This window comes from Protopterus annectens, chromosome 14.part0 (assembly GCF_019279795.1).
Source record: "Protopterus annectens isolate FY-2018-M chromosome 14.part0, PAN1.0, whole genome shotgun sequence".
Classification (NCBI taxonomy): domain Eukaryota; kingdom Metazoa; phylum Chordata; order Ceratodontiformes; family Protopteridae; genus Protopterus; species Protopterus annectens.
This window is the reverse complement of record NC_056748.1, coordinates 441,170,872-441,195,710: the sequence shown is the minus strand read 5'-3', so window position 1 is coordinate 441,195,710 and position 24,839 is coordinate 441,170,872.

Genomic DNA, 24,839 nt, shown 5'->3' with positions numbered 1-24,839 from the left:
ACAACTGAATGGGAGGATTTAGAGCTGTGGGTATATGCCATTAAGGATGTTACTATAGTTTTGTTTGGGAGTATTTAGAACTGTAAGTGTGTAGTATTGCTGATGTTACTCTGCCTCTGGTAGGGAGGATTTAGAGGGTAGGTGTATACCATTACGGATGTTACTCTACTTCTTTTAAGAAGGATTTAGAGCTGTAGCTGTATAGCATTACAGTTATTACTCTGCTTATGGTAGGAAAGATTTAGAGCTGTAGGTGCATAGCATTACCAACATTACTCTGCTTCTGGTTGTGAGGATTTAGAGCTGTAGGTGTATACCATTATAGATGTCACGCTGCTTCTGGTTTGGAGGATTTAACTCTGGAGGTGTGCAGCATTACTGATGTTACTCTGCTTCTGACTGAGAGGATTTAGAACTGTAGGTATATGCCATTAAGGATTTTACTATAGCTTTGTTTGGGAGTATTTAGAACTGTGTGTAGTATTACCGATGTTACTCTGTCTGTGGTAGGGAGGATTTAGCTCTGTAGGTGTACAGTATTACTGATGTTACTCTGCTTCTGGTAGGGAGGATTTACAGCTGTAGGTATATTCCATTATAGATGTTACTCTGCTTCTAGTTGGGAGGATTTAGCTCTATAGGTGTACAGTATTACTGATGCTACTCTGCTTCTGACTGGGAGGATTTAGAACTGTAGGTATATGCCATTAAGGATTTTACTATAGCTTTGTTTGGGAGTATTTAGAGCTGTAAGTGTGTAGTATTACCAATGTTACTCTGTCTGTGGTAGGGAGGATTTAGTGCTGTAGGTGTATACCATTACAGATGTTACACTGCTTCTTATAAGAAGGATTTAGAGCTGTAGATGTATAGTATTACAGTTGTTACTCTGCTTCTGGTAGGGAGGATTTAGAGCTGTAGGTGCATAGTATTACCAACGTTACTCTGCTTCTGGTGGGAAGGATTTAGAGCATTAGGTGCATATCATTATGGATGTTACACTGTTTCTGGTTGGAAGGATTTAAAGCAGTAGACGTATACCATTAAGGATGTTACTATAGCCTTGGTTGGGAGGATTCAGATCTTCAGGTATATGACTTTAAGGATGTTCTGCTTCTGGTAGGGAGAATTTACAGCTGAGGTGTATACAATTATAGATAGGTAGGTTCATAGGTAGGTACTAGGCTATTGGCCATAGGGCTTATATAAGCTTAGCCAAAAATAGCTTTCGCCACCCAAGAAAATTATTTTCCTGTGCCCCTGTTGAGCAGAGCCACAGAGGTGATCCCTGGGGTGAATTTCTTAATTCCTATCCAATCATCAAGATTTTTCTTGAAGAGTGCTAATGAGGAGCTTTGTTTGATATAGATAGGTAGTTTGTTCCAGAGTATGGGAAATCTCTGGGACAGGAATCTATCCCGCCAGCATGTTCCGTTTATTGTAGTGACAAGGTTTAGGTCCCTAGAGCATGTAGCTCAGAGGGATTGGTATTTCTTTAAGTGGAGCATGTCCAACAGCTCTGGGTTTGACATAGCTTTGTATGTTAGGCAGAGATCACCTCTGAGTAGGCGCTATGCGATGAAGTAAAGCTGTAGTTTTTTAGATGGTCTGCGTAGGGCATCTGTTTGAGGCCAGTAATCCTCTTTGTGAGGTGTTTCTGTGGCCTTTCCAGTTGTTGTAGATGTTTTGTGAGGTACATATCAAAAGGGGCATTGTACTCTACAATGGGGTCTAATGAGTGATGAGTAGAGGGGAACAATGACCTCTTTTTTTTCCTGGATGAGAAACCTTTTGTGATGAAGTGTGCCACGTAGAAGGATTTACTGTGGCAATGTGATTATCAAAGGAGAGACTACTGTCCACCTGTGTCCCAAGGTCTCTTATCACACTTTCAGTGTTTAGTAGACTACCACCTATGTGGTAGCTCATGGGTATAGAGTTTTTACCAAAGGGGATGACAATGCACTTTTTGGCATTGATGTTACTTTACTTCTGGTTAGGAGGATTTAGATCTGTAGGTATATGACTTTAAGGATGTTGTTCTGCTTCTGATTAGGGTTTTGAGCTGTGGGTGTATACCCTTTGAACATCAGTGTAGTAACCTTAATCTGCCATCCTAGGAAGGGATACACTGAAGCCTAACATGCCTTGTAGCAGTACTCACATGATAGGAACAGCTTAACCTTCACCATCCCACTAAATGTACTTTAATCTGGGCAATAATTATAGACATGATGAGACTTCCTTTCCAGCTCACAATTTTTACAGTAAAGAACAACCACCTTCCAAACCTAATGTATTTCCAAAATCAGTATTGTAAAAGAAACTCTTTAGCATATTTCAGCCTTGTTCTCAGCATAGTTGGAAACCAAACTTTATGCCTAAACGAACATATGATTCTGTATTCACACTAATAAAGCAGACTGTACCTGTGTGTTGTACTTTATATACAATCTGAGTGACTCTGATTTTCTGTAACACATTATCCAGCTACAGATGCATGGTTTATACCATAGCTGTGCACCATATACTTCTCAGTATGTGTAGCCTGAAGATTTGCTTGGGCTTGAGCTTCCAACTGCATAAAAATCAATCATGGCTATGGCTACATACAATGCCGTCAACTTGGGGGATATTTTTATCATGACCACGTTGTTATAGAAAAAAACAAGATGCTTCTGAAACCTTGCACATTAAAACTTGCATCAGCTTCATGCTGCAGCAACTGTAGAACTACCAAGCTTAGCACCAGATGAAATTAAATGTGAACGTCAACCATATCCTGCAGAGATTATACTTTCAAAAATTCTACACATAGACTTTAGCTGATCATGGCACACCTCCCTCTTCTAACAATGCCAGATTTCCTTTTTATTCCATTACTGATGCTAATTTATTTATATTTCTACAGTGCACTTGAATATAACTACTGGTGATGCCATATTTGTTGGACAAGTCCAACTATCTAAAACATGATGCAAGTTGGATCACAAAATGGATCCTCTATGAATAATTCAATCCCATAGCATCATATGTGCATACTAGGCTAACAACCACTGGGTCCTTTGTAAGCCTATAACCAAATGACCAAGGCACTCAAGTGGATTTCAGAGCTTTATTAACTACTAGCTCGGCAGTTAAAAGACAACAATGGGATATTAAAGCAGATTGCTCAACCTGCTGTCTCTTTTAGTCCCTGTTTATTGATACAGCCTCGAAAAGTCACCCATGCAGCTTTAAAAACAAATCCACTCAACTGTTTTCCCTGTTAGGCTTCCTACCTTTCCATACTGTTTTACTTTCACTTTGAAAACCAAGTTGAAAAACCTCTAGCTTGCTGTGGAATGATGATGTCACATCTGCCAGAGCTCTTGCTCTAGCTACCGGGAAGTTTCCTCCCTCAAAGTGATGTAATCCCCGCCTGATTTGCATGCTGTATAGAAGAGCCAGTGGACCTCCCACATTGTGATGTCAGAGCTGCCTTGCCCAGCCCACTCTTAATCTAGCAAAAATGTCAAACTGTAATCTCACTTTTCTGAAGAGCCCTACCGATATGTGACAAAGTACAGACAGAAACAGAGTAACAGCTGCAAAAACTAAGAGCATAAATTTGCAATGACCATGCGTAGACATTAATTTCATGTTTTTACATAAGAAGCAGATGTATGTCACAATTAATCGACAACACTGCATCAGATTACAAGTAGTATGCAATACCGTAATTTTCTTAAATTACCACTTAAATAAAGCATGTGGGTGATGTCATGCAAGTCTGTGAAATATTTTGTGTTTATATTGCATCATTTGTTAGTTATTTAACCAAACAGGGAGGAAAAATAAGTGGAAGTTTGATGCTTTGCAAAACAGTGATTATTCCCAGTGGTATGGAGCTTGGTTCTAAATTTGACAGGAGTGCAACAAAAAAAGTCTCTCACTGTAAGGAAGGAAAGGCTGACAAGAAAACAGTACATTAGACTGGTGAACTGCTGTGAGCTGTCAATCACATGCAGATATTGGGTCAAATTACCCTTAGCTCTTTGACAGCTAGGAAAGGTAGGTGTGAAGGGTGAGGGGAGATATCTTGAAGAACTAGATTTCAGCCTTCACAAAAGAAATCAAGTTAGCATTTCTAAGAAGAAAGAGCAATAAAATTCACTTTTCAGTTCTGTTCTGTAGCATTTGCACTGCTTGTGTTTGAAGTAGTCATTGAAAAGGGATACAATTTTAACCAAAAATAGGTGAATATAACACAGCAGTGAATGCCTGCAATATCAGTGGACTAACAGGAGCTTTAGGGAAAACGTGGCAGATCTGATGCAATTTTTTGGAGATAAACAATTAATTCTGGGATACTTAGAGGCAGACTAAACAGTCAGAATTATTTCAAGATGCCAGACCCCATGTGGGAAGAGTCAGAAATTGTGTATAAAAATATCTAAAAAACACTAAATAGTCCCAGAGCACTAAACAGTCCCAGAGTGGTGTTAAAATGTAGGAAACACCAAACCATAATGAAATAAACATGTTTTTTGAGTCTGTGGGTGCAGTTGTCCTTTAAGTGCTTTCATCCCAAAGGACTTACTCAGAACTGCTGTTAATAAAAAACATTACTTTAAATATACTTTAAAAATCAACTGATGCTATCACATAATACAACCTTAATAACAGTTAAAAATTGAATGTAAAATACATTAACTACTGTATTAAAAATATGAATGGAATTAACTGGTACAGAAACATCATTAATCAACATCCCATACTTTTTAACTTTAAAAGTGGAACAATAGAACACACTTTGTTTAAACCAGAAGGGCAATAAACATCTAAATTCAACTGCCACATTAATTCTCTTAACAATAAATGTTCCTCCACAATTCTACCCTGAATATCTCTCTTCAATTGCTCTACCACCTTGTATTTAAAAATATGGTTAGGATTATCTCTAACATGTCTAAATAAGACATTAGTATCTTTTTTTCTTTTTTATATCTCTCTCATGTTCATATATTCTTTCCTTGATCTTCCTTGTAGTTTTATCAACATAAAATGCTGGACACAGCTGGCAACATGCTGCATATATTGCCCAAGTGTTATCGCAATTAAAGTGCCCACTAGTTCTAATTTTGTGGTCTTTAAGAATAACTTCTTGTCCCACTAGTACATGTTGACACATTTTGCAACAGTCACATTTAAACATTCCATTATTGAGTTTGTTGGAACAAACTGTTTTAGCCCCTCTTTCCAATAAATCCTTGAAACACTTATTTTTTCTATAAACCACTTTAGGACATTCACCCAATATTTTATATACCTGAGTGTTGGTGGAAATAACCACCCAATTGTCCCTAATCACTTGAGCTATTATAAAGGCATCCACTGTAAAAGTCAATACAAAGGGCTTCGAAAATTCATTCACCTTTGTCACATCTTGTGATAGAACAATATTTTGTGCCTCACCATTTATTTGATTATTTAAAGTATTACTACTCAAAAGTGGAATATAGACACCTTTATTTCTCTTACTGAAAACCTCATCTCTAACAGGGGATATAAAATGCATATGATAACCCTTTTTGAGAAACATGTCAATCAATTTCTCACTTTCAGACAGGAAAGTATTTTCCTCTGAAATCATTCTTACCAACCTCACTAGTTGGCCTTTAACCACCTATTTTTTTCTGAAACACAGGATGGCAACTTTCATAGGTTCATAGGTGTGTACTAGGCTAATGGCCCTGGAGCCTTTACAAGCCCAGCCCATAGGAATACCCTGGCATTGTGCCACTCAACCTTAGTTCCCAGTGCCTCTGTCAAGTAAAGCCACTGGAGTGATCCCCAGGGTGAATTTTCTATTTCCTATCCACTCATCAAGATTTCTTTTGAAGAGGGCCAGTGAGGCGCTCCGCTTGACATGCATGGGAAGTCTATTCCATAGCATGGGCAGTCTCTGGGTTATGAACCTGTCTCTCCAGCTTGTTCTGTTGATTGTGGTAAGGAGGTTGAGGTCTCTGGAGCATGTAGTGTGGAGGTATTGGGATTTCTTTAGATGTAGCATTTCTAATAGAGCTGGGTCGGACATGGCTTTGTAAGTCAAACAGAGATCACCTCTAAGTAGGCAATATGAGACAGAGAATAGTTGGAGTTTTTTGAGTCTGTCCATATAGGGCAAGTGTTTAAGGCCTAAGATCCTCTTTGTGAGGTATTTTTGTGGTCTCTCCAGTTATTGTAGGTGTCTAGTGAGGTACATGCCAAATGAGGTATTGTACTCGATGATTGACCTAATGAGGGAAGAGTAGAGGGAGACAATGACCTCTTTCTTCCTGGATACAAAACCCTTAGTAATGAGATGTGCCACATAGAAGGACTTTCTGGCCACAGTGGCAATGTGGTGGCCAAAAGAAAGGTTGCTGTCAACCTGTGTTCCCAGATCTCTTATGATGCTTTCTGTGTTTAGTGGACTACCATCAATGTGATAATTCATAGGAACTGGGTTTTTCTCAAAGGGAAAATATATTTTTGTGGTAAATGTTGGACACAAAACTTTGATTTTCATAAGTTTTAGAAATTTACACATCTAAAAAAAATTTTGTCCTTATGAAAAGTATACACAAACTTTAAAAAGGATGATGATATGTTAATATAATCTAAAAATTGCTTCAACTTGTCAACACTATCTTCCCATACTATAAATATATCATCCAAAAATGAGAATAATGTGATCAACAATTGCAAATTGTGCTATTAAAAATAAAATGTTTCTCCCAATAGGCCATTATAAGGTTAGCAAAACTGGGGTCGCACGCTGCCCCGATAGCAACCCCACTGGCCTGTTTGAATATCTGCCCTTCAAAATATAAAAAATTATTTGAGACAATTTCCATTAAACTAACAGTCACATTAATACGATCCTGTTCCAACAATTGTGTTTCAATCAACATGTCCTCAATCCATCTTAATCCCTCTTCATGGGGAATGACTGAGTATAGGTTGCATACATCAATAGTAACCAACAAACTTGCTTCACTGAATCTAACCTGTGAGATTTTACTTAACAAATCCCAAGAATCTTTACATATTTGAGGCAATGAAATACAACAGACTTTAATTCATTATCTATAAATTTTGCCATGAAATATGTTTTACATCTTTTCCCGTCCACTTTTGGCCAGAGGGAAGGATTGTTTTCATTTTTATGAATCTTAGGTATGCCAAATACCCCTGCAATCACAGGCTTGTCATTGTATAAAAAATCATATTCATCTTTATTAATCTGCTCATCCATTAACATGTCATACAAATGCATATCTATTTTCAAATAAGCTATATGCATCTCATTCTTTGATATTTCTACATAGGTATCCATTAAAAACAAGGCATTCATTTTGTTCTTATATTCTTCAGCATCCATAATAACCACACCTCCCCCCTTATCAGGCTTTATAATTCTTACCCTTTTATCTTAAACTATACCAGTTAACATATTTATTTCTTCTTTGCTCAGGTTAAAATAATCATTATTTGCTGGTTCATTGATCACTTTTCTTATACTTTTATCACATATGTGCTCATATATAGAAAGTGTAGGATTTGTGGGTGGACTAGAAGTGCTCATCCTTTTATTAACCTTTCTGTTAGCTAGCTCAACTGTTTTACCACCAAACCAAACAGATACATTTAAGCTTCTGATGAATAATTTTAAGTCAAGAATACATTGGCTAACATTTTCCCTAGCAGCAGGCACAAAATTTAACCCTTTCGCCAATAAATTTGCATGCAGGGTATCAAAATGTCTGGAAGAAAAGTTGTATAGTGTAAAGTCATTTTCAGTATTAAATACCTTTCTCAGGATACAAATGTCCTTGACTTCAATTTTTGTCTGTTTTTTCTGTCTTGATCCATTCCCCTTCTTGAACGAAAAAGTTTTGGGTTTGGCTCCTTGTTTTCGATAAAATCTTCAACATTTGAGGAATCAGCATTCTGAGCTTTATTTAGAGCCTGGATATGCTCAGGCCTCCTCACTGGTATGGCTTATGAGGAAGGAACAGATTATCCAGATCCAACAAATGGTGTTAAGGGACACAGCTCCATTTCTTGGCAATGATCAATCATGAATATAGATGAACGAACAAATGCAGGTACGCAACTTCCAGTTAATGAAAGATGGCCAGAGGAAGGAGAAGTGAGGAGGTCTGAGTGTATCCAGGCTCTAATTAAAGCTCAGAATGCTGATTAGGGAACCTTGGTCAGCCAGTGGTCTTTGACACTGGCTTTGACTTCTGAGAAGTAAATGTCAAAATGGAGCAGGCACAGCAAAGAGCCCTGAGGGACTCCACTAGTGACAGGCATCTTTGTGGTGGTGGTCTCCTCTATCCTACCTTCCTGAGTCCTCTCTAAGCAGCAGCTGGCTATCCAGCATGTAACATAGCTAGGTTCATATGCAGGTATTAGGCTAGTTGCCCTTTGGGTCATTTTAAGCCTAGCCAATTTCCCTCAAAGGAGAGAATCAAACCTTGTACCTCGTGTCTGTGTGGAAAATACCTTAATTATTATGCCTATTTCTTGGTTAGTGCCTAATTCTGTTTAGGTTTTTTGCAATGCCAGAGTTGGGTATTTTATCAAATGGTTTATCCAGGTCAGGCAATATGCAATGTTTTTTTCCTCCTCCATTGCCTTGGTGACCTTTTCAAAGAAGTCCACCAGGATGAGTAGGCATGATCTGCCTTTGATGAAGCCAAACTGGGTTGGATCCAGTGTTTGTAGGTTTCCTATGTCTTTATTAATCATATCCATGATAATTCTTTGCATAGCTTTGCATAAGAGACTAGTTATGCTTATGGGTCTATAGTTCCCAGGGTTCACTTATGGACCACCCTTATGCAGAGGGATGATTGTTGCAGTCCTCCAGTCACATGGCACAAAGCCTGTCTGAAAGATATGGTCAAATACTTATTCAGAAGTTCAAATAGGTCATGCTTCAGGTTATTTAGGAGGGATCCTGGGATATTATTGAGGCCCATCGATGTAGCGTTCTTAGCCATAGACTGCGCATTTAGGACCTGCACCCTAGTGATAGTTGGGGAATTATGTTTGATGGTACTACTCGGGAGGTAGCTGGTGGGGAAAACAGGATGGAATTGGAGCTGAATTTGCTGACTAGTAGATTTGCTATATCTTCCAGCACCATGCATTACTGATCATTTTTGTGCATTGTTGTGTACTGAATTGGAGATTTTGGAAATAACTAAAGAAAGACTTGTGGTTGTCCTTGGTTGGGAAGGCTATCTTTACCTCATAACTGGCTTTAGTAGACTTAATTGCCCTCTTAGTTGTTTGTTAAACCTGATGAGAGAGTTTTTATCCTGCTGAGCACTCCACTTCCTAATGTTAGATATGTTTTGTTGAACAATTCGTTTATGTTTGGATACGACCAGTGTGGTTCATCATAGGTTCATAGGTTCATAGCTGTTTACCAGGCTAATGACCACATGGGCCTTTTTAAGCCCAGCCATGCATCTCAAATCTCTGACAAGTTCTGGTACCTTTGATAAAGCAGGGGCTTGGGAGGTGAAACATTTACAAGCAGGGGCCTGGGAGATGAACAATTTACAGGTTGCCTGTGTCCATTAGAGGCATAGGTGCCAAACCAGGGATGAAGTTTCTGTTCCCTGTCCAATTGTCCAAGTTATACTTGGATTGGATTATTGTTTTTTTTTTTGAATTTGTTCTGGGCTTGTTTCTAGCAGTCATGGAAGTCTCTGTCCATATATTAGCATGACTACACAGAGTTTTTTTATACAATTACTCATATGTTTATAGAAGATTACTAGGCTAATGGACCAAGGGCCTTAACAAACCTAGCCATGTAATACCCTTGTTCCCTAGTTGACCATGGTTAGATGGAAAGTGTTAGCAGAGCGAATTGGTGATTAGCACTGACTGTCCCTGTCCATGAGAGACATAGATGCCACCCCTGGGGTGAATTTGCGGTCTCCCATCCAATTGTCAAGGTTGCACTTAAATAGTGTCATTGAGGAGCTCTGCTTCATGTGAAGTGGGAGTTTATTCCAGAGGAGCAGAAATTTCTGGGAGATATATCTGTCTCTCTGTCTATGGATCTCAACCTAGCCTGTGACATAAACAGAACATGTTAGAGTGACTCTTGTCCCATTTGAATTGCAAACATGCAGCATTTCCATTAGGGCAGGGTCAGAGATTGCTCTGTTGTGTTCTCCATGTCTGAAGGTGTTGTCAGGTAATCACTTAATAATAGGTAGTTTATTTATTTTACTTATTTATTTATTTACATTTGTTGACCGGGAGTGTCCGACTGGACGTAGGTCCATTTTCAGCAGAGGCCCGGGGAGAAAAGCTCCACAGTTAAAATAAACAGACAGTAGTTACATTGGATTACATAGCGATTAACAATTTAACATAGCAATTACTTACAACATATTTAGAGGTGAAGAACATAGTACATCAGTAGACAACTAGAATCTTTATCTGTGAAGTACATAACAGACATTAACAATTGTTACAATAAGAAGTTCCTGCTGTATAATAAGTATTAGGCTTATGAGCATCCGAGTTTGCTATAATCAAGGTAGTTAGTGGAGTGGAAAGAAAGGTAGTGGTTAGATGGGGTGGGTGATAAGAGTGGGAGTTGCAAGGGCATAACCAGCATGTTTTTAGATGCACTTTTAGTAAAGTTTTGAAGTGGGTGCATGATGGTATGGAGGTAATTGTGGGTGGGAGGGAGTTCCATAATTTGGCTATGGTGCAAGAGAATAGTTTGCCTTAGTGTATTCCTAACTGTTGTAGGATTTGCTGGGGTCACAGCATTGATTTTAATTTTGACCTTACTAGACAGGACACAACAGTTGGGGGGATCCAGCAATCTGCAGTATTAGTGAGTACCATATCTAGTATTAGTGAGTACCATATCTAGTATGTTTGCACCCCCAATGGACAAATGGACTCTCTGGGCTTGAAAGTTTGGGATCAAGTAGAATTCCCTGTTTAAAACAGAGTACTTAAAGTTCTGCATGACTATTGTATTGGGTTGAATGGTAATTGTCTTCAGTAGATCTAAGTATGAGCTATGGGTTTCGTGGGTCATATAGTATGATCTGTAGCTTTCAAAGATATGATACTGGACTCTACTTATGGTAATTTGGACATGGAGAAGCTCAAGCAGCTTATCTTCTTTGACCAATCTTGAATTATGTTTGTTTTTGATGTAGATCAAGACACTTCCACCTTTAGTCTCTGCCTGTGCTGTAAGCTTTCTGAATGTGTGGAAGACATTATATCCCTGCATTGCCAGGGTGCTCTTCGTGACTTTAGACTGTGTCTCAGTAACTGCTCATATTTCTGCATTCTCCATGGTGAGGAGAGCTTGGAGAGAGTGGAATTTCTTGTTTAGGATGTAGCAAAAGCACCTGAGTACACAGTTGAGGATGTTAAAGCATTACTGAACCCTGTGGGAATGAGCCAAGTACCACACACATGTGCTGAATTTATATAGGAACTGTATCAGTCACGGCTGAGGCAGACACAAGAAAAAGGGAAAATGGCAATGTAACAAACAAAAAGACACTGTAATGCAACTTTAAGCAGGCAAATCATAAGACTCTAGGAGAAAAACTGGAATGTAAACAGCTTTTAAAGCACAGAAACACAAATCCTGCAGCAAAAATTACAATACTGCTACAGTGATAATTCTACTACAGTCTAAGGCTCCAGACTAGGCAAAAATTTACCATTATCATAGTTCATGGAAAAATGCAGTCATAAATGACTAAATGAGGTCAAGATCTTGCAGTAGGTGGCAATTCTCCCACACCCGTAATTAGCACTACATGGCCCCAAGCCATACCAAGTTAAAATACAAACATTTAACTTTTTTAATTAATTCTACTTATGGAGAAAGAAGTGCAGTACAATGCATAAACGATGCTCAGATCTTGCAATTAGGGTTGCCACCTATCTGTTTTTTTTTCCAGACTATCTGGAAATCAGATTGATTCTCTGGTAGTCCAGAAAATGCTGTACAAACTCTGAAATTCTGTTTCTAAAAAGGAAACAAAGTATCGGAGTTTGTTAAATTGGCTGATTTACTATGCTTTTTTACAGATAAGTACAGTAAATCAGCTGAAAGAAGGCATCAAGAATGGAAAAAGAGGGAGTTCCCATCTGCTGATGTCACAATAACATCACAAATGGGTGGAACATTGGTGGGAGAGGGGGCAGAATGGGCGGGGTTATGGGTAATGTGAGAGGTTTGACCTTACTCCGGTTTTAGGCACAACGAAAGGTGGCAACCCTACTTGCAATAATTTGAAATTCTTCCAAAATTGTAAATTTTGTTTAACTGATGTGATTATTCAAACCAAAAGCATGTAAAGTTCTGGAAGGTCAAAAACAACATTGCCAAGTTGGAAAATACAAAAAAAAAAACAACTTTTTTTTTATTTGCAGGGCAAGCCTCTCCACACCCCTGACATGGTGGTAAGTCCCCACATTCCCAGACTATATATGTATATATATATATATATATATATATATATATATATATATATATATATATATATATGTGTGTGTGTGTGTGTGTGTGTGTGTGTGTATGTGTGTGTGTATGTGTGTGTTTATATATTTATATATATACAGATTAGGAACAAAGAGAAACTGAGGAAAATACAACATTCCCTTTCTTACTCCTTTCCAAGTCTAACTACCATGAAAGATGCCACTGATTTTGTTATGATAACTTTTTCATAATTGATTAACTGGCCACTGGAAAACAGCAGGGCTTCCTCACAAGGCATTTGAAGATGTAAGTTTCATATATTTTGACCTTTGAATAAGTACTGCAGCTGTGATGTTGCTCCTGTCTCATAATGTCTGGGCTGATTAATCCCACAAAGTGTTTAAGCATTAGAAGACCTTAAAAGTGCATCTGTAGAGCAAACAAAACAAAAAAAGTCCTCTGTCTGTCTCTCTCTACATATATCTCCATCCATTCATCTCCCTTTTTTCCGATTTTTGCACATGTGGTCGGGGTGTCACTTCACCATTGACAGTCCTCTAGATCCAAGGTTTATACCATTGGATGGCAAGCCCTGCTATGTCTTCCACACCATACACTTGCACACTCACTTCTATGTCCAATTTATAGTGCCCCATCTACCTACCACATGTCTTTGGAATATAGGAGGAAACTGGAGCACCTGGAGGAAACCCATGGGAACACTGGGAGGACATGCAGACTCCACACAATAGGCACCCAGCAGAGAAAAAAAACAGACAACCTCTTCTGTGATGTGACAACATTATCAGCAATGTTTTTATTATCCAATTAATAGCCAACATGACAGGACTCTTATTAGTATCTTGGAGCTTGTGGAGATGTCAGTCATCATCATCATCATAATCATCAACCCCTTTTCCCCATTTTCTACATGGGGTCAGTGTCCTGTCACTTGCTGCCATCTCTCCCTATTCAGTGCCCTTTCCTACATTCTTTTATACTCATACCTGACTGCCACAGATCTTCTCTCACATAATCCATCCACCTCTTTGCCTTCATTTCCTCTTGCCTTCTTCCTGTCCGACCCAAATATTCTTCATCAGATTGTCCTCTGCTTTCCTGCACATGTGCCCGAGCCACCATAATCTGTTCTCCTTGAACTTTTGTGCAATTGGAGCTACTTTGGTTTCTGCTGTGATTTCCTCATTTCTTCATGTATGGCCTCCTCCCATTTAGACCTGCAAACCTTAACACAAAACACATTTAACACAGTTGGAAATTGGCTCTCTAATCACCATCTGTTGTTAAATCCCAACAAAACTAAACTGCTCCTCTTTACCTCCCACCAGTAGATCAACCCAATTTTACTCGTCCATAACATCTAAGAATGGTACATCTATCTCTACAGATGACCATACTAAGCTTTTAGGAGTAATAGTGGACAATAACTTCAAATTTGATCTGCATATCAATACAACTATAAAAACCATTAATAAGAAGCTTGGCTCATTATATAGAAGCAAACCTATTCAAACTCCATTAGCTACAAGTGCAATCGCCCGCTCACACCCACTCTCTACCCTTCTGTATGCCTCCCTCATACTGTCCAATTTGAGCAAAACTGAACTTAGTAAGCTCTCTCACTGTTACAACCATATTGCCAGATTTGCCATAGGCTCAACATACAGGACACATCACTGTCAAAACCTCAGTCTTCTTGGGTGGCTAGAACTGCCTCGCCTACTTCTGTTCAATCAGCTTATAGTAGCACACAAAAGCCTGTACCACTCTGGCACTCAAAAATATCATAATGTCATACAGTAATTCAAGCAACTATGATCATCCAATATACTGTTGATCCAAACCCACAAAGCCATTAACTCAGCCAGCGACTCGCTGTTTGCCAGTGTTGTTGGTAAAACAAATTCACTTCCATCTCAACTTACCCTCGAACCTTCTTTATGTTTCTTCAAAAACGGCCTCAAGCAGTATTTTAAAGAGCACTGGCTTTGTCCGTGTACTAACCCTGATTAATCCTTACTTATTCAATGCCTTATTTAAATTAATATTGTACGCATCTCTTGCTCATAATAGCTTGCTGCAACCTGTTGTTTTTGTATACTATTACACACTGTGTATATTGTGAGTACCTACTAAAGGGCTTTGTAAATATGTTTGACTCATATCTGTTATGTTCTATCTGTGTTATCTGGAGCTTTTCTCACAGGGTCATTGCTGAAAATGGACATTTATCCAGTCGGACTATCCCGGTCAACAAATGTAAAATAAATAAATAAATAATACATAGGCAGTTTTGGTCTCCACAATTTGTCACTTCCTCCCTGGTCATACAGAAATCAGTTACATTTACCATAAGACTGAAAACACAAGTGTCATCCAATACCTAATTATTTATAGATTATACAAAGGCAAAACTGCTAAATCTGAGACCCCTTCCAATATCATAACCCCACTGCTTAAGCAGGACCCTTTACTACTAAATTCTTTGGTCATGTAAGTAGTTGCATTGATGCATCTGTCCTCCTCCAAGGTAAATACAATGCCAAATTTAAGGAGAAATCTCTATAGTGGAACCCAAATATAAGTAGGCTCTATAATAAAAGAAAAAAAAATCACTGCACACAAACTTGCAAGATGCTAAAAATTATTTCGCTAAACTGAACAAGAAACTATAGACCCTAATCAAATCAACCAAAGCAAGGCACAAGATAAAACTAGCCACAATGGTGAAGAATAACCACAAAGCCTTTTTTAACTGTTTTAGAAGTCTCAGAAACAATGCCCAGCACTACACAGAGCTAATAGTGAATTATATGACATACGTGAATCCAGAGGATATAGCCAGTCTTCTAGTTGTCAAATTTAGTTCAGTTTCACCCCCTCCTATATTCCCAGATCACATACCTGTAGCTATACCTCCTACTCAAATCTCCCAAGAACAAGTCCTCAAGGCACTATTCAACTAAAAACACCAATTTCATGGGGCTGGATAACATACTGGCCTATCTACTGGTCAGCCTGAAACAGAACTTGTCAGACCTCATAAGGAGGCAATTTCATATCAGTCTCCAAACAGGCTTCATGCTGAATGAATGGAGAGCAACAATGGTCATCTCCTTGCAGAAGGGTGGGGGGCATCAACTGACATGGTTAACTGTGGACTCATACGCCTACCTAATCTCATCTGTAATGGTATCGAAAGGTAATGGTATCGAAAGGATCATTATGGAGTTAATAAGCAAGGACACAGATAGCCTACAAACTCTTGGCCTAAGCCAGTTCAGATTCAGCAAGGGGAATATCCATATAACTTAACCTAGTTCACTTCTCTGAGAAGGCTACTGAAGCAATGGATGAGGGCAGATCAGAACATACCACATATATAGTCCTCCTAAAGGTGTTTGACACCATCCTACACTCAAGCATTGTAGATAAACTCTTCACATTAAATGTAACCCTTATGTAACTCATTGGACACCAAACTAGCTCACAAATACAACCCAGGAAATTGGGGTGGTGGTGGCTCTACCTCTTCAAAAAGACCCGTCACTAGCAGTGTACCCCAGGGTTCACTCCGGCCACCCCTCTGTTGGCATTTACTTCACAGAGGTCAAAGCAAATACTACGGGTCTATGGCTGACCAAGTCTGCAGATAACTGTAAACTTAGTTCCATTATAAACTCTCTAGAGGACATTAAGATCCTCCAACTGGGCCTTTCCCAAAGAAATAGCTGGTGTCAAAACTATGGACTAAACCTAAATGATAAGAAATATATAAGAGTATCCTTTGTCAAGAAGGACCACCCTTGTAACTATCACATTGACAACACATCCTGAAAGTTAATCCCATAGTCAGGGATTTGGGAACCTACAGTATGTCAACAATGAACTGTCCTTCAATCATCACATATACATTATTTGAAAGAAGTCTTTCTTTATCACACAGCTTATATCTATAGGTATGGTGTCCAGATCCAGGTATGTAATCAGTTCACTGTAGTTGGCTTTCATTAGACCGAGCATTGAATATAATACCAATTTTGATTTTGTACCTGTCCAAACACTTTGCACAACTGGAATGACCGTACTGCTTTCTCACTAAAAATCAAGGGCCTAAATCGTAAAAAAAATGATGAAGGCCTTCTCAAACCTTTGTCCATCTTCTTGGTATCATACAGTCTACTAAGAGGTGACCTCTGCCTCACACATAGACCCTCAGCAGATACTATCTTGTCAGGTCTATTTTCCATTTACAAGTCCATTGGTTGTATAAACACTTGAATAAGGGGTCTCAGTTGCTTTAAACATAAACAGGACATATTGGAGGGATAGATATGTATTACGAAGACTATCATGCCTATGGAACTGTCTTCCATTTGGCATAAAGCAAAGTACTTCTCTTACTTTATTCAAATGAAAATTGGATGACCGGAGGTCAGTCATAAAGTCACCTTAGTTTAGCACTCATGTCCTTTATGGAAAGGGTTTTGTTTTGCCAATTGGGGTTATTCATACACAAAATATAAGCGCTAATAAAACTACCATGAGAATGTAAGGCAAGACATCTAATGATACTTACAGATTAATAGCCTAGTAAGTAAATATGAACCCATGAAACTAACTTACTCCCTTCCCTAAACCAGTGGGTTGCTGTCACTCTGAGCCAGGTCAAGATACATGCTAACATTGAATAAGGTCACATCCATGGAAAGGAAAAGCCTCACCATTGTGGGGTAAACTCATGGGCTGTTCTGCATGACATGGCTCCGACAGAAGATGCAACAAAGAAGGCTTAATGGTACAGGGGAACAGCACTGATTTGCTATGATCACAGCTCTGAAGGGGACTTGGGGTACAGCAAAATGGGGTCTGATGAGGAGTGTAAACCATATAAAGCTGAAAAGAATGGTCCCATCACTGTCTATGAGATAATATTTTTTGCAAATCCTTCAAAATAATATGTTGATATGATTCTTGTCGGAGGAAAAGTAGGATGCATTTGTTGCTGGGTCTTTGTCGTTTGGCAGGTTCAGGGTAGAATGAGATACCAAAATGTTGTTAAACAGCTGGCTATGGATGTGTAGAATCCTACAACATCCTGTTAGTTTTCTAGAACTTTACTGGAAGCATGGCTTCATGTAGTATTCTTACACAATTCCTTAATTATTAATACAGTTTTAAAATATGTCTGAGACTGATGCTGATTGCAAAAAAGGTATGGAAGGTGCAGGCAAAAACAAAGACATGAGGTCAGCTAGAACACAGGAAGAAAGTACAGCATTTGCACTGTAGTAAAGTTTAAACTAGGCATGCCAGTCAATCAGAATAATAATGCTTTAAATTATGTAATGACAAAGTTCTGCTTAAAGTAATGCACATTTAAAACATGAAGGTAAAAAGGAATTTGGGTTTGGTAATAAAACATCCACTGCATTGAAAAAATAAAGATGCTGATAAAAAAGAAAATTAAACCAGTCTGGTTAAAAGAAACACATTTTAAATTTAAATTTCTCTGCTTTTAATTTTATATTTTGACAAATGAAAACATTTACACATGCTGCTGAGTTAGCTAAACTGCCCTTCTAGTTAAATTGAACTGTATCAGCTAAACTGCCCTTCTTGTTAAATTGAACTGTATCAAGTAGGTAGCAAGTATGTTTAATAACATGGTTCTACTGCAGCAAAACCATCAGTGGATTAGGGTATGATGGTCTGTGTATGCCAAGTATACAGCTAAATTCAAGCATTCAAACCCTTAAATAAAGTTACTGCTCAGAGATGAAGAGTTGTGTTATGGGTAATATATCATAATACTTAAAGAATCATTTTTTGAAGTTTCTAAATATTTGTCATGATTTTCTTATCATGAGTAGGTATGAAAATATGTAAAGGAAATTTGTACACATATGTATTTTAAAAAGGCTTTACGAGTATTCAGTTTCTCTGTGGGGAATCATTTCTATGTTATACTTTGCTTTTACATTATGCATGAAGGAATGTTTCCATTTGCTGATTTACCCAAACAGATGTTTTATCATCTGCAGTCAATATCTTTATAAGCAGAACTGTTAAAAAAATGACAAAATAGCAGGTTTATTTACAAAAAGGAGTGTATCATCTTAGTGTAGAACATGTGCCTTGATGTTATGCATAAGTAACTGAAATGCTTAAAGTGAAATATATTGCCATTGTGCATAGCAGATGCTGCAGCAAGATGGTAGAGATGCAAAAAGTTTAACGGACAGCAGACCATTTTAATTCACATCCTTCTCCAGTCTATCAGTGTCTAATAAGGAAGTAAAACCTTTTACAACAACATCTTGCAGAAAGGAAGCTGCAGTAAACAGAAATCAGGACTTGGCTTTGTTTTTTATGACTACCTTCAGAACTTCTGTACGCCTTTTACTAGGGCTTATTTCAGGCAGATGAATACAGCAGATGAGTCCCAACTTGGCTTTTCAGGGATTTGAAATACCCTGGTGTGCAAATCCATTTTGGAATAAAAGGCAATTGCTATTCATGACTTCTTTTGGCTTGTAGCACCGAGTGATGATGAATGATCTTTGCAGATACCATCCTTTGTCTTTGTCTCTTTTCTCCGCCTTTCTGTAACCTTTGAAACCTTCTGTTTGTCTACCCATCACAAGGCCAATGTAAATCTACAGGACTGTCTTCTCATCATGTAGGCTCAAACACCATCCCAAACTGGGAAAAGAGAAAAGAGAAACCATGATAAATAAGTCTTCTGAAATCTGCGAATTTATTAGGCAAATAGCAAAGGGAGAAAGTATCTAGTCAAGATGTTACAAGATGTGAAAAACATACTGTTAAAATCTGGGATATATTGATAATTCAAGGATTAAGTTTTTAAGATAACAAAAAGTCACTTTAAATGTGTATAACATTTAAAGCAACTGAAGTACAAACAGATGTCTATAAATGGATCACATCACTATAGCAGTCTGATTATGCATGCTGTAGCAAACAGCAGAGATTTTTTGCAATGCTTGCAGTAAAGTGATAGTTTCCAACAGTTGTAAAACATATGGCTATCATTAAAATTCAAATTATGATGAGTATTAATTCAGTTTTGATATGGGATGTAATCAATAACTGAAGTATTTACTTAAACCATAGCATTCTGTTAGAAGCATAATGTAACACAGCAAAACTATCAAAATCATGTTTCGCCTAGCACACAGAAAAATAACCAGCAGAGTTTTTAAAATAAACAACACAGACATGAGCTGCTTAATGTTGTGGTGACCCACAGAGTGTGTATGTGTGTTTGGGGGGGGGGGGGGATTAGGAATTTTCTAAGAGGACAGGGATTGTATGCTACAATATTTTGGTTTAGAAAAGATATTAACAATTATGTCCTTTGTCAGGAAACATAATTCTTTTCAGACACTACAACGATGACCACAGCTAATTCAGGCTTTGAACTTGTATTTCAAATTAAAAAAAGGATAACCGTTATTTCTATGTATCTCTGCATAATGTTGTCCGATAGCCACATATTCCTTAGATGATATTAGAGAGCTGTAGGTCAGAAAAACTGAGCCAGAAATGTATACGTTGCCATACTTTTTTAAATATGCATTTTCAGACCTAAAGGTTTGAAGGTGGTTAGTTTCACACCACACTTCTTGCTAATGCAGAAAGATGCTAGAATATTGAGACCAATGAGCAGAAGTGCATGCAGAATGTAAAGATTCTGCAGTAAAATACATACTCTCAATAACCAAGATAACCAAGTAATGATAAGGTGGGAAAGGCTGGAATGAAAATAGCTGCTGCAGTTTGAAAGCGAACTGACTTTGCTTCCACCACTGACATTTTTGACTTGACATAAAAGTCACACACTAAAAGACACATACTAAGATAACTCATTATGCTAATAACGATCATGTGGGTATAGTTGTATACTGGATAGCACAAATTAAATGAAATATTTTAAAGTGATATATATATATATATATATATATATATATATATATACATACACACACACACACACACACACACACACACACACACACACACACACACACACACACACACACACACACACACACACACACACACACACACACCATATAATATGGTAAATATTTAAAGGTGGTGCATATTTACAGTAATGAAGCATGTAGTAACAGACTCTAATGTAAGTCAACCTGGTGATGAACTGTTTAAAAGCAACTCCTGTAGCCCATTTGCCTCTCTTAGAGAGCAATATTTGGAGGCCAAGAGACTCTTGGGGAGCCCTGAACTGTGGGAGCAGTAGGAGCCTAACTGTGGATTTACTCCAAGAGCACCAGGAACCTAACTTTGGACATGTGAGGCAGTGAGATGCAATACCTGGCAACTGCAAGGAACTGATCTATAAATAAACTAATCTCACTCTAGACAAAAGTGTGCTTGTTTTTGTTTTATGCTGAAAGTGGTTTGTTTTAGTTTTTACATTGTAAATAAACTACACTTGAGCTAATGACACTATTTCCAGTGTAAGTCACTTGCCTAAATATATCTACACACACACACACACACACACACACACACACACACACACACACACACACACACACACACACACACACACAAACACATACCCAGATCCACAGTATGTAAACTGAAGAGAAGAATTAATTTATTCTTTCCTGTATGGTATGGAAGAGTGAATCATGATTGTGTGAATCAAGAGTGTATGAGTGTAACTACTTGATGTAAACACATTATAAATCACAATACATCTGAACACATTCACTGAGGTGTATACTCTGAATTGCATTCTGTGCAGTTTTGAGTGGTGCATTTTGATGAATGGACATCAGTCATTTGTGGTTAACAAAGAAACACAAAGGAGACTGGTGTGGAATTACATGACAGTGATTAATTGTCAACAAAAAAGGGCTGTACAGCACACATTTAAATTTTGCACTTTATTTCATTAGTGCACTGATTAATAAAGTTCTCTTTGATATCCTTTTTTCCAAGTTTGATCACGCGCATTCATGCACATACACATACAACTTGCATATTCCAGCTACCTCAGTGTAAACAGTGTCACTTCTCATATATCCACGTCAGATTATTGTTTTTTATTCAGACATCTATATATTTTTATAAGTAATTTCCAAGATATGCACTGCTATTATGCTGCTGTATAGGTTGAATGCAATCTTTGCTTAGTGTTTTTTTGTTCTGCTTTTTCAGCTTCAGTGCATCCATACTTTGACAAATCATGACTGTAATATTGTGATTTGTGCCTATAGTATGCAAACTTGTATACAGAAACCTATTTATATCATACACTACCTGAATTCTCTCCATCACTACCAAAAGACAAGGATAAGAAATGGTACAGAGCATCCTTAAACTAAAAAGGAAAATAAAGAAATACTTGTATGCAACTTTAAAATCAGGAATGTGAATTCTATATCCAAACAGGCATGGCAAACAATCTTTACTCTAGTCAATACATGATTTATTGGGGATAACATATAAAAGCTTTACCCATTTGAAATACAAACTCACCACAATGCATTAAATTTCAATACCGCATTTGTAGCATAAACATACACACACACACACACACACACACACACACACACACACACACACACACACACACACACACACACACACACTTGCATATCTATAATTTAATTAACCAAGCAAGAAGCAGAAACAAACAGAGAATGAAAGAATCCAAAATCGATCTCTTTACCGTGATGGTAATAAGTTAAAACTTGCACCTTTTATTGCAAAAAACTTTACTAAGCTCTTTCATCCCTGAAAGATCACTGGACTTCATCAGAGTAATGATTTAACAAAAATCCATGATTTAAAAACAAAAAAGCCCACAAACGTAACAAAGTAACCATCGGGCTGTTGTACATCTAAAATTTAAAACAACAGTACACTTAATATGGAGTAAAAAACTTGTAATCCATTAAAATACATGTTCTCAACAGTAAATAACTAAAAAATCAATCCCCCACCTAAGACAGACACCTACTACCTAGGATCAAACACCTGCCCGTAAAACTGATGAAGTATCAAATATCTTTTCATATAAACACATTTAATAAATACATGTCATACAGTACTTTTCGATCTAGTATCACTTACATACAAAACGGTGTCCCACTATTACCACACCCAAAAAGTATAAACATCCATTCTTTATGATGTTAATACCTCAGCCTTAAGAAGCAAGAAAGAGAGAACAAGTCATTAAGACCATAAATTCCAGTGGCATTTGTCTTTACCTGTCACTTGGCTTCCTTGCATTCAAGCCTAGTTTTCCAAGGACCCCTCTTACATAATTTTCAATGGTATCTGTAGATCAGAGTGTGTGTTCCAGTCTGTGGGCACGTGCATATAAGTACTGTGCACATGCAAGCAAGAGTGCCATTTTGAGTGAGTAGCCAAAGTGAAAGCATGCCCTAACAAAATTCATGTGCGATTTGGACAATTGGATGGGGAACCGGAAATTCATCCCTGTTTGGCACCTATGTCTCTAATGCAAACAGGTAACCTGTAAATGGTTCATCTCCCAGGCCCATGCTTAAAATTATCAAGGGTATCAGAACTTGCCAGAGATTTGGGGTGCATGGCTGGGCTTAAAAAGAACCTTGTGGTCGTTAGCCTAGTAAACACCTATGAACCTATGTATCTGTGTAGCAGTTAGTTAGTCAGTTCGTTTAGGATTTATGTTTCAGTTATCCATCTTGATGTGTTTGTATGTAATAAATGACTTAAACGATCATCCAAACCTCATCATGAATACACAAGACAAGCGACATGGTGTCAGAATGGGACCCAAAGTAAAACTTCTTTAACACCAAGAGGCGTGCAGCTACAATTGGAGGAATATACAGAAGTGAATCATCTAATGATCAACTGAATTGCATACAGGTCAGAAAGATATTTCCAGGTACTAAAATTCATTTAACTGATTTTTACTTGACAAATGTAAAACAAAGCATTCAAAATGAATTTCTAATTAAATGACATGTTCAACCCCGGGATTCATGAAGCTCGGCGCAAGGCCAGCGTTAGGTTTGCGCCAACCATGTGGCGTGAAGATGGCGCAGTAGCGCCAAATGCATATTAATGAAGGCGTGCTGCCGCCACAGCCACGTGCATAGGAAACGAGCGCGAGTGCATAGGGTGTGTTGAAGTGCCGCACGGAGGTGTGGAAATGTCAGCTGTCGACGTGCAACCTAAAATGCTTGCATATAACAGTTTGCATGCAATAGTAATCACATCTGTCAGTGTCCGTGGATACTGAAACATATGCAAAGCATGCAAGACAGTTCCTGCGAACACAAAATGAAGAAGCAAACAAATGCATGGTAGGGAATAATGGGTTCCCATCCCTCGAACAAATGACATTGAAAACCGTGTACCCGTAGTCCAACGCAGTGTAGATAGTTATACCAAGTGGAAGTGAAACGCATCATGTTAGCTCACCACCAATAGCTACGTCCAGCCCAATGGTCAGGGTCACCAGCTGTCTCACATTGTGAGGGAGAGTACACAGCTGGGCAGATGTGTCCATAACAAAACCATAATAAATGTAAATATCTAGTGACCGTATGACAGAATTATATCCCACAACGCATGTAATAGTCACATACAATAGGTATGTCCGTATTTAACATACCATATGTGACAAGAAATAGAATAAGCAAGAAAACAAAACAGAAGGAGCATATAAACTGCTACAACAATAAGGCAACATGTAGGCTTAAAGGAACAGTATTATCCATAGCATTGACTGTGGGTATGTATTGTCCAGTACAATCGGATATGTGTCTGGAATATATCCCATCCTGGACATAGGAAAAGGTGGCACCCTACCAATGATCAGAGCAGTCGGCCAAAATCTGCACATATGCAGTCCAAGCCGTACTTGTCACGATGTGTCACAGTTGAACGGGTATTACCTGGGTGTACCAACCATGTCATGAAAGTTAAGTATGGGCGTGTACCTATGTGCATGATGTATAGCATGTGGAAGGTGAAACATGCCAGGGTAGTCCACACACCCGTACAGATACCTGATATATGTAGCGTATGCAATGTGTTACCTTGACCGTGTCATGGGCTATCAACCAAAGCAGTGATGGATGGAGTGTCAGGAATATGTGCGTGGGGGGGATGGGTAATGGTATAATCCTCAAAGGCGAGACTGTGTCATATGCAGAATAGGTGAACTGGAGGAGCAGCAGGTGAATCAGAAAGAAACACAAATAACATGTATACACATCTGCAATACAAC